Source organism: Protobothrops mucrosquamatus, unplaced genomic scaffold, assembly GCF_001527695.2.
Source record: "Protobothrops mucrosquamatus isolate PMUCROS unplaced genomic scaffold, P.Mucros_1.0 scaffold1739, whole genome shotgun sequence".
Classification (NCBI taxonomy): Eukaryota; Metazoa; Chordata; class Lepidosauria; order Squamata; family Viperidae; genus Protobothrops; species Protobothrops mucrosquamatus.
In genome coordinates, this window is record NW_015387885.1 from 145634 (window position 1) to 157707 (window position 12074).

At 36.3% G+C, this 12074-nt stretch overlaps 1 protein-coding gene across 1 annotated transcript in view; it reads right to left on the minus strand.

Moving 5' to 3' along the window:
• The window catches only part of FOCAD (focadhesin), a 125388-nt gene that overhangs the window by 71459 nt on the left and 41855 nt on the right, over positions 1 to 12074 (minus strand). The window lies entirely within an intron of this gene.

The following is a 12074-nucleotide window of genomic DNA, read 5'->3' on the forward strand; positions in this document are numbered from 1 at the left end:
AATATTATTCCATACTAAAAGTTTCTGAAATTTTCAAGAAACATGTGTTTCATAAGTTGTCTAATATATCCTTCATCCTTTAGGCCACCTGGATAAATACTAAGTATGAACATAACTGGAAGAAATAGTTCAAGTAACCAATAATTTACATTTTTGGCCATTGAAGCTGCTTTCTCCTTTACTTTTCCCCATAAGGCATTCTCCAAGGCTGGAAGGCCCTCTCCCCCCCCCCCCCCAATCTCTGCAGGGAATAAACCATTGTAATGAAGACTTCAATGGATTTCCCTGGGGTCAGTCCATGCACAGAAATGCATAAAAGTTCCCTTCAGGAATTTCAACTTTTCAGACATTGTTATCATATCTGCAGGTTTCTGCCAGTTGCCTGCAATTATCATGAATCATTCAAGTCTACGCTGTAATGGCAGCAGAAATATTGACAGACAAGTAAAATTGGCTAGGAAAAAAAAATATCCTTCCCAAAATTAAAAGAGCAAGATGATACTAAGGGGAAGAAGACAAAGTAGTGTCTAAATTAGGGTTACACATCTGGTTTATATTCAAAATCAAGGAAGTAGATGCCAAAAACAGTTTCATAATATATACAAAATTGTAAAAAAAAAAAGCTGCAATTGCCTCTGCCAAATGGGAGAATCAAATATCTATATGGACAGATAAATGAGTTAACATTGTCCCTGGGATACTCATTTTGAAAAGATAAATGAGTTAATGAAATCACTATAGCAATATTTTATATTAGAAAAAAAAAATCAAAACGCTGGGCATCAGAATTAAACAGCCACTTTGGCGGCTGTAGAAAGACTTTAGGGGTACCATTTCATAATCAGTAACGATAAAGCTCTTAAGAACTCCTATTGAGTTAAGTCCTTTTAACGAACAGATGGATCCATGAAGACAATTCCAGTGTAACTCATGTTGACAGCTACTGAAACTTAATCTGATTATATGTTGAGTGAAAATGACACTTCTCCACCTCCACTTTAGAAAACATTGATCTCAATAACCAGATAAAACAATTCATGTGGAGAATGTATATAGGCAAAAGAGAAAATTTTAAAAAAAATCCTGAAATTGGGAAAAATTGTAAATATTTATTTACAAGCTAATTGGAAAAAATATTAATCAATGTATCGTACCACAACAAAAATAAATGGAAAGAATAGTGAATCTGTGCCTTCTCTGTGTGTTTTAGTTTAAAATGATACCAACTGCCTTTATGTTGCAAAAAAAAACCATTAAGAAATTATTAAACTAGATACATTCTTATAAATGACTATTATCTTAGAAACATGTCATTTAAGATCGTAAACTCTATTTTAATTTACATCAAGGTCCAAAACATGTCCAATGAGATGATGGCAATATATTGACACTGATCAAGTCTACAAGAGTAGATCTTAGCATTAGTCACAAGTAAGTAAATATTTTACCTTTGTTAGCAGCATTAGGCTTTCAATTCCATATTGACTCACCTGGGAATAATTTTGTCATGGTCCCCAGAAATTCCTACTTAATATGAATTCCTATATGGAGGAATTACCAACATTAATTTTGCAAAATAGTTACACTTTTTTGATGCTATTGGAAAGCACACAAACTAAAAATCACAAAAAATGTCTGTAAAAGAGTGTGCTTGTGAGTGTGTGAGTGTGCATACGTGTAGAGCAGTGGTGGCGAACCTATGGCACGGGTGCCAGAGGTGGCATTCAGAGCCCTCTCTGTGGGCACACGTGCCGTCGCCCCAGTCCTAGGCCTTCAGCTGGGTTTTATAAAACCTTTTCGCTTTAGGCCTCCGCTGCCGTGTGCAAAAACAAAAAGGTTCAATCAATCAGTCAATTTCAACTTATCACGGGAAAGAAAGATCTTGCAAAGTTGGAATTGATAGAACTTTTTAGTCCCACCCAGTCTGCCGTTACCACCATAGCCATGCCCACCCAATGGGCCACACACACCCGGCACCCGACGATGCATAAGTGGGTTTTGGGTTGCAGTTTGGGTACTTGGTCTCTAAAAGGTTCACCATCACTGGTGTAGAGTATATACACAGGAGCCAACCTTGGGTTACTCACAGTTATTCTGCAACATTTTCAGATATCTAGTTCATAAGTCATGTTACAATCCAACAGAGAAATGCCAATATTCCTGAAGCTCTCATTTCTCTTCTTCTCAGGCCCCATGTCTTAGACTGTTAAACAATGTATTGTTAAAAAAAGCCACTGTAATAATAGGTCTCTCCAGAAAGTAGGACTGAAAAATCCATGTTTGATCATCATTAAAAAGATATACCACTCTTACATGGATGTTGAAAACGGAATAATTGCCTTAAAACTGAGGATAAGAAAGTGAGTTTGATTGTTTGTTGAGAAATTCTGGTATTAAATTGGAATATTCATTTAGATTGCAACATCTAATCAAATAATCCCTATCTAAAAAGACTGATCTTTTTCAAAATAATAAATGTATCCACAAAACACCACACTCAATGATGGCTTTCAGAGGGACTGTGTTCTCTAGGGCACAGATGCACAATCAGCAGGTTAGGACCTTATCTAGCCAGCTATCTAAATTGTCCTGTTGAACTGCATCATTTAATGTGATAACATAGTACATTATTAAACACACACTGCATGTACTTATTATAATTAAATTTATAATATTGTAAAATGTATTAAGTTAATTCTTAACGCAGTTTAATTTTCAAAGAATTTTTAATTGTAAACAAATTTAAGTTTTCTCCAGCATATAGTCTCAAAGCTTTAAATTGATCCCTAAAAAGGTTACTCATCTAGAGCACTCCCGCTCTGGATGAGTAAGCATCAAGTTGAAGAAACTTCCTCCAGAACAGTTTCCCAGTCTACTAACTGTAATAAAATCATCCTAGTTAAACAATGGCATAAATGCTGCTCTACAAAGTTCCTCAGTTTTACATGTTTATAGTTAAAAACAGGCACCGTAGTTATGGTCTTATCACAGAGCAACTTTAAGCGTGACATCTGGCTGCTGGCCTCCAGTGTCCTCTAAGTTGAAACACCATAAAAAAAGATTAATGCTTTTTTTAAAAAAAAATCAAAACCTAAATCAAGACAGATATTCACCAAGATAGCATAATAGCATTGATTATCATACTTTGAGTCACGGTATTATTTCCAGCTCAGTGGGGTTCATTCACCAATCGTGATTTGCAGCCAGTCAGCCAGGCATCTCTGCTGGTGGTTGGGCTCCCCTTGTTCATGACAGACAAAGTCAAAATTTCCCTAGCCTTCAAAGCTACTGATCTTTTCCAAATGCCCTTGGAATTTTGTGGCAATACAGTAAATCAATGGAAAAAGAAAAGAAAAGAAAAGAAAAGAAAAGAAAAGAAAAGAAAGAAAGAAAGAAAGAAAGAAAGAAAGAAAGAAAGAAAGAAAGAAAGATCAGGATAAAGATAGATTATGATTTTTGCAACTCCAGCATTACAGTTTTAAAAACCATCTCATATTTATTTAATAAGAATCTCAGATTAGCTGAGATACTAATAATCAGGTTGTCAAAAACATAGTATACAGTATCCTCCAAGACACGGGATATATTCTGAAAAGTATACCCATTTATCTGATTTCCATAGGAAAGAAAACATATAACTTAAATTCTGCATACTGTAAAGATAAAATGTGTTGGGTATTTATTATCTTATACTGATGATTTTGAGCTATAACATAAAGTTGAATTTAGAGTTGTGGAGTCTCTCCCAGACATTTTTATTTTATACAAAGAATATTACAGGTAGACCTTGGCATATGTCATTGGTTGTAAATCATTGCAGTCATAAGGCACCACATGATAAATTCAATTTTACGACCATTTGTATTAAGGTCATAAAGTGAGTCACTTGCAGTCATAAACTGAATCAGATGCTTGTTAAGTGAATCCCTTCTTCTAAATGGATCTTTTTTTCTGGGAACCGACAGAAAACATCACAAATCGTGGTCCTCTGATCATGGGATCCTGCAACCAGTTGAAAAGGTGAGCCGGTTGCCAAGTGCCCAAAATGGGATCATGTGCCCTCTACAAAAGAGGCAATCATAACTTTGAGGACAGGTTGTAAGTAATTTTTTTATAAGTGTTTGAAAGGTTGTTTAATGATTGATCATAAGTCAAGGACTACTCATAATGGTAAAGAAAAAAGCTTCACAGAAAAAGAACAGCTAATCTTATCCTGAATTGTAAAGGGAAGATTAATCTGGGTTGGTAACATTTAATGGTGGAAAAAGAACAAACTGGTAACAAGGCAGGATCTGCACATCTTGAAACTGATGATTTGGAGGAAGGATGATAATTAGTAGCCCTCCAGGTATTATTGAACTACAGCCCTCATCCACTGGTGATTTAGGCAGCACATTTATTTATATATACATATTTATTTATACCATACTCACTATCCTAAGGAGCTTGTAGCAAAATGTAATCTATAAAAGCAGGAAACTGGTAAAACCAAATCGAATAAATAATTATAAAGCATGCTATCATAAACCAGCAACAATAACAAGAGACACACTAAAGGGTCAAAAGACATAATCGGGTTGTAAGTATTACGACCCAAAAATGAGAGCAAAAAGCCAGGTCTTCTTTTATTACCAAGACATATCGAATTACATGCTATTTTATTTTTGAACAATACCATACAATTTTCTTAGCATTTTAAGTAGATAATGAGTAGATCAAATCTTCTTTTAATTGCTGTTCATCCAGTGTAATTGCTCTTCAAGCAATGTTATTTAATTCATAGTATTGGTCTACCCAGTACAAACTTTTTCCATGCCTTCTGAATGTGTTGAAGTATACCTCAGAAAATTCCCAACAACTCTAGGGAGTGATCTACTGACTGGAAATTATACGAGTTATAGTCTAATAGACTTACAAAGTGAAGGGCTAGCAAAAATCAGTAGAAAACTGTGCCATATTCGACCATTTTAGCAGCACTCTTAAAAGCACATTTTTGTGTTTAGGGCTTTATAGCATGGGTGTCCCTTATTTGGTTTTTATGGCAAATGTATACAAAAAGAAACTTTTTTATAATTCCTCTTTTCAATAGCACCAGTACAGTAATTATTGCCTCAAATAAAACATTATGTGCTGGGAGAAAGTGAATATATTGGACGTTACAACATGAAAAAAAATGTGTCATTTTTAATACAGCAACATTATATGTGTAGATACATTGCCATCTCATAAAGTTAAACACAACATTCTGAGTTGAAGCCAATCAGAAATGCAGTATCTCAGCACCACGCTATTAAGATATCTTTGGAACGTAATATAAAAATTCACGCTTAATTTAAAGCATATAATCATATACACTCTGGCTAGCTTTAGGGAAGCTTTTATCTATATTGGAAAATTTCTATAATAACATTTATTTTAACACACTTGACTTCAAATTCAAATGTTTTACTGGCTCTTTCTGCGAAAACACGTTTTCCGGAATAATGAAACATAGCAGCAAAACTGAGAATCGGCTATTGTCGATGTTCTCATGTTACACAGAAACCAAAATTATCCTTTTTTTCCCCCAAAGTATTTTTTTTTAAAAAATGTAAACAAATGCAAAAGTAATAACAGCACTCCAGTAACCATCTTAGTACGGTGCATTTCCTGGGGGAGCAGCCAGTTCTGTCTTGTGATAAACGACTCGCAGTGAACTCTTTCTCTCGGTCATGAATCCCCAGGAAATGCCCAGTGTCTGGATAGTTATTGCTCAATTGTACATTGCGGTTATTTGAGAGCACAACACCCTCTAGGAGTCGCAGAAGATGAAAGCAGTTTTGTGCCTCAATATGGGGGCACCTATTAGTTCTGACACAACGGAGCAATAGCCGATCAGAAAGCATCTTTGTAACGCCAGGCAGCGTTCAAAGGCTGAGGGTGCAAACAGTCTTTGTAAGTTTGTTTTAAACTTTGTGCTTATTGTTCCTTCCTTTATTGTTGTTTTAGCATGAATGGATCATTTCCATCTCTAAGACCTAACAAGGATTTAATGTCACAGATTTCAGGACTATTGACAGTGTCTTTTTTTATGCTTCTGTGCAACAGAACACGCTGGTTTGATATACACTTTCAACCAGAAAATGCTTTAATTATCCTTGCCAAAGCTGAGAATGGTCACGAACAGAAGAATACATTGTTAGTGAAGCCATTTGCATATAGGAAAATAAAATTCAATACACCTTTCTGTTAGACCATAAAAAATACAGTGGGTTTATATGAGCACAGTACATTCAGAAGTTATTCTAACTTGCGTGAAGATCTGAAATGTATTTTATAGTATACTAACCCTCTTCTATGTGAGCATTATTCTGTATCACTTTGCAGAAAGTGGGGAGGAAAAATGAGGACTTGACAAACCTCAGCCAAAACTGTGAATACTTTGAGAATCAAATTAGATGTGATGCCATTATTTCTAAAACTGGCATTCATAATTGTATAAATGACAAGGAGGAGGAGGAGGAGGAGGAGGAGGAGGAGGAAAAAAGGGAGCCAGGGTGGAAGGAAGAAGAGACAATCCAGACTAGAATCAACAGGTCTTGAAAAATAATGGTTCAGTTTAGTAAAAAAAAATCCCTTGAGCAACTAGAAAGTGTTAATGTGTTTTGATTAATTATACTGTGTATACTGTCTTCTGTTTTTACTCCAACTGAAGGAGGGGGGAATTGTACTTTACTTTTCTAAGGAAAACAACCTGTAAGCCCTGTAAAACAAAGTCCCCTTATACAATATTTTCTTGACCCTTGGTATTTAAGTGTTGTGATGATCTACCAGTTTGCCACGATGTACAAATACTAATGCATGACTGGGGTATTTTTTCCCCTGAGGCTTGGCATGATCATATACAGGTAGTCCTCGAATAACGAGTGTAATGGAGCCTGCCCATCACAGTCTTAAGTTGTGATGGTTGTAAAATAAGCTGGACATGTGACAGTTGTTAAGCAAACCAATGATTTGTCATGGGCACAGTTTAGCCAAAAATCAGAAGTGCCGGTTTTCAGCAAAACTGTCTTAAAATACTGTCATGTGACCCTGTGACAAGAGTGAATGTGGCCAATGTTGCTGAGTAATCGAGGTTTGGTCATGGCACTGGGGGGGAGGGGTTTGTTGGAACTTGGATTTTGGGTTGTAACAAGTCCCAAGATAGGTCTGTTATAACTTTGGACTGTCACTAAGCAACCGGTTTTAAGTCAAGGACCACACGTACGACTGCCGTACAGCTGTGCACCAAATGAAATCTCAGCATGGCTTACTTATTGTGCTCACTTACATTACAAAGCGCCGAGGACTTATCTAAAATTCAGCTCCTGCCTATGAACCTGCTTGGCTGTGTTTGGACCTTGGATTTCATCTCCCCTTGTCCTTTGTTTCTCCCTTGAATCTATCCCTTGACTGACAGTTTACCAACTCAGATTTTTAGCCTTGCCTGTTGGACCACAAGGACTTTCTTTCCTCAGAGCGAATCTGACTCCCCTCCCTCTTGACTTTGCTTGTTGGGACTCGGCTGGGAAGGTTACAAATGATGATCAGATGACCCCAAGCAATGCAACTGTCAAAAATACACTCCAATTGCCAAGCACTTGAATTTTGATATGACCAAAGGGATGGTGCAATGGTTGTAAGTGTGGAAAACTAGTCATAAATCACTTTTTTCATTGCCATTGTATCTTTGAAGGGTCACTAAATGAGTGGTTGTAAATCAAGGACAACCTGTACTAGATTTTAAGGAACAGCTAATAACAAATTGATAACTAGTAATTTATTACTTAGAAGGCAGCCATGCTACCCATAAAAGGATACCACTAATAACAAGTATAGGAACTTGGTTTATTATCCAAGAGATGTAAGAGGCATTTTGAAGGGTCATATAAGGTTATGTCAATTGGTACCAAGAGCCTGAATTCTTAAAATCATTTAAAAAGTTTTAATTCCTATAATTCTCTTTTCTAGTCAAATTCAAGACTATTTGATACCTGATTATTTTAAAAAGTGAATTATAACCACATTACTAAGTTGTCTGTATCATCTTTTGTTGTGATAACGTATTCTCTTCCTCAAAATATTCAGAATCACTGGTGCTCCTGAATAATATGAAGATAAAGTTGCCCCTTTGCCTTTTTTAAAATGACACCTATGTGTTTCACTATGTTTACCTTTGTCTAACAGGAAGCATATGGAATAAACCTCATAAGAGGATTCCTTAGTCTCCAAGGAAAAGATTTTTCAACCCAAAGAAACTCAGCTTCTGGAAAATATATTTCTTCAGGTATTAATAGCAAAGTTATTTTAAGAATGGCCAAGAAACAATTTTTTTTTCTCTTGTTAAATTCATGTAATTTGTCATCATATAGTTTCCATTTTATTATTCTGTTCTGTCAGGTCTCCCTTCATTTTTACCTTATTCTATGTCTTCTCTCTGGTCAAAGTCTGATAAATGTAGGATCAAGGAATAAACCACACAAAATTGCTTCCAGGGAAGAAAAGACTATAAACACAGACTCACCACCCCAACTTAGCTTTTTTCATTTCTGAATCTTGGCCTCCATGATAATAGTTCCCACATGAAATCTATTATAGACCAGGACATAAGGCTCATAGAAAATATGCTGGCTTCTGTTGAATTATGCTGGCAAAAAAAATGGATTTGCAAAGACTTAACAAATTTGGTCTGGCAAGGACTACTTTGTATGTTTTCCAGGTGTGACATGGAAAGCAAAGAATACTGCAAGAATCATTAACAGATATATTATTTGAATGCCCCCCAAAAGTAGCTGTCTTCAATACTCAGGAGTAATATGAATGATTCATGAACAGTGTTTTGCATTTCATATAAGTTATTGTATTTTAGTACAGGACAATCATTGCAGTTAAAAAAGCATTTAAAAGTTGCAGGTTATTCTGTGAGATTCAGATTCAAGATTGACTTCCAGTACTGATTGTTATGGTGTTCTTCTTGAAAGACATTCTTAAAATGGTACAATCACAGAACCATAGAACTGGGGGAGGGACCAACTCTAACAGAAGCTTTTTAGTGGGAACATAGTTACTGCTGGGAGCCTAACCACCTTTCTGGGTAATTGGCCTTTACCATTATTTTCCTCCATTCAGTTGGAATCTTCGTTCTCATATTTCAAACTATTATTCTTTCATCGGCTATTTTGAGATAATAGAGAACAGTCTTGATCTTTTCTATGATATCCTTTCAAGAAACTAGAAATGTACTCAAGACTCATGCCCGGTGGGTTTAATTTTTTTTCATAGGATTCCATTTCTAGTTCCTTGATCATTTTTCACTACCTTTCCCTAAACTTTAATGTCACTCACAGAGCAGAGGTGTAATGTGAACTGATCTAGGTGCGCATGTAACTGCCTCCACCACTGAATTTTGTACCAGCTGAAGCTTCCAGATGCTCTTCGAAGGTAGCAACATGTACGGCATGTTCCCCATCCTGTATCTGTGCATTTGATTTCTGTTTCTTTTTCTTAAGTATATCTGTTAAACCTCATTTTGTTATTTTTAGCTATGTATCTATTCTATTGTCATGCCATCTGACTCACATTTAACTTATTTGCTAACAAAATCACCATGAGGTATTTTGTAAAAAAAGCTTCATTGATATTAAGGTATATTAAATCCATGGTATTGTCATAACCTACTAAAGAAGTTGCCCAAAAGAAATAATGATGTGATATTATTGTCTGGCAAGACCAAGTTTTGATAAAACCATGCTAACTTCTGCTAAATACTGCATGGTATTCAAGATTGATAACTCTGGAATCTTCCCAGCTATCAATGCCAGACTTCTTGATTTGTAATTCCCTAGATCAGTGGTGTCAAACTGCCGGCCCATAGGCCGGTTGCATCATGCGGAGGCCACGCCCACCCCAGCTTCAGCAATGCGAAAAAAGTCACGATACGTCGCAACACATCACGTGGCGTGGTGAGTTTGACACCCTTGCCCTAGATCTTTTTACTCCCTTTTGAAAATATGGGCATTTTGCTTTCTTCAGTTATCTAGTACATCATCTATTCTCTAATGATTCTTAAGGATAAGAGACTGAGGTTCAGACAAACTGAAGCCCGCACATGCGTCAAAGCATCTTTTTGCCTCTTAATCCAAAGTACAACACATATCTCCTATATCTGTCTCTTTGCTTTCACTAAAAGACTTATTTATTCATTCATTCATTCATTCATTCAGTTATTCAATTTGTAACGTGAAACATCTCAACACTTGGATGGATTTTAGGCTTTCACATTAGTTTCTATTGTTAGTCATATTTTTCTCAATAAAATTATTTGCAACTGTGTTTTTAGTATTTCTTTTTAAAATTCTGAGTTCCGTTTCCAATTAGCTTCTCCGGGCACTGAATCCTGTTTATCATTGCTCTGGGTTTAATAAAAAATGCTTTTTTGAATTCCAAGATATTTATTCAATGCATCAGCTTTCCCTCAATAGATGCTTTCCCTCAAAATGAGTGTGATTTTGCGTGACTACGGGGACACATCCATGCAGCTTTCTTGGAAGTAGTACATAAGTAGTTTGCCATTCTCCTATCCCAAGATATTTTTCAACTTCCTAAAATATCTTACAGCCCTGTCATTTTCTAATTATCTCCTATAGAAGTACTAACTAGGTTTCTGACCCCAGATAAGTCAGCTTTAGTTTTTAGTTTCCCTAAAAAGAAAAAGAACTTCTCTTTTTGGTCTCTTTCCTCCAATGTTCCTGTTATTTCCACTTAAAGGTAAAAAAGGAGTCCCTGCGGATTTTACTCCCCTAGTCATTGCCGACTTTAGGGAGCAGTGCTCATCTCCATTTCACGGCCATTGTGCCAGTGCTATCCGAATACATTTCCACAGTCATGTAGCCAGCACAAAGCACTGTTACCTTCCCACGCAAGTGGTACCTATTTATCTACTCGGATTTACATGCTTTTGAATTGCTAGGTTGGAGGAAGCTGGGACAAGGACTGGAACTCACCCCATTGCGTGGCACTTGGGTCTCGAACCTGGACTGCTGGCTTTCCAGCCAACAAGTCCAGCCTCTTAACCACTGAGTCATCGTATCACCCATTTCTAAGCTAAGTCCAGAAGAAACATATATCCCACTCCCATCACCTGAGGGCCATCCTCACCAGCAGCACTGTAGTAATTTAATGACCAAAAGATGTTTGTCAACAGTTCAGCATCAACTGCAAAAATGTCTCCTCGAGCACTTGTGTTTCTCCATTAAATTCCTTCCCAAAAATTGAGTTCTATCTCTCTTATATCAGAGGTACCTCATGTAAAATTGTATTTACAGGCTGTTCTCCTGGTACGTCTACTACAAAGACTAGTAGATGGTTGCAAAAGAAAAAGGGTTTTCTGATTATGATACACGTAAGCTACAGAAAGCTATCCTGAAGTAGTTAAACTGTCTTCTGCTTTGTAGTTTTTCTAACAGTTTTTTTTATTTTCCATACTATATTTCCATTCCATATTTTAAAGCTTTCATATAACTCATTTAAGTTCTTACATTTTAACTGTCAAAAATTGTGCGATTTTAGTTAGTTAACTACTGTATATTATCTGCTACTGGAAACTTTAACATTCCATTTTCTTCTTTTATAGCTTATAATTGTACCTTAATGTTTCACTGATGATTCTAATTCTAAGCCATCTGCAAAAACTCACTAGATGTCATAAAAAAAAAATCAGAGTTATGCCTACATATGAAGTGGGAGGAGCTGTGTGGGGCTTTGAAACTTGCTATTTCTAAATTGATTCAATAATTTAGGACGTGCAATGAAAATAAATGATTTCTACTACTGCAATGGATGTGAACTATTCAGTGCCTGCTCCGCAGTCTTTGTATTACTTTTATACATTCTCCATTTGTGAGTTCGAGCCATAGAACTCTAGCTATAGAGCTATAATGATCAAGAGCAGGAACAGCCCCTAGCACCCTGCTATTTCATTATTCCAAACTCCCCTATATTTGTTTCCAACTGTACCATCCACAGTATGAGATGCCACAGGATCCCAGATGCCATAG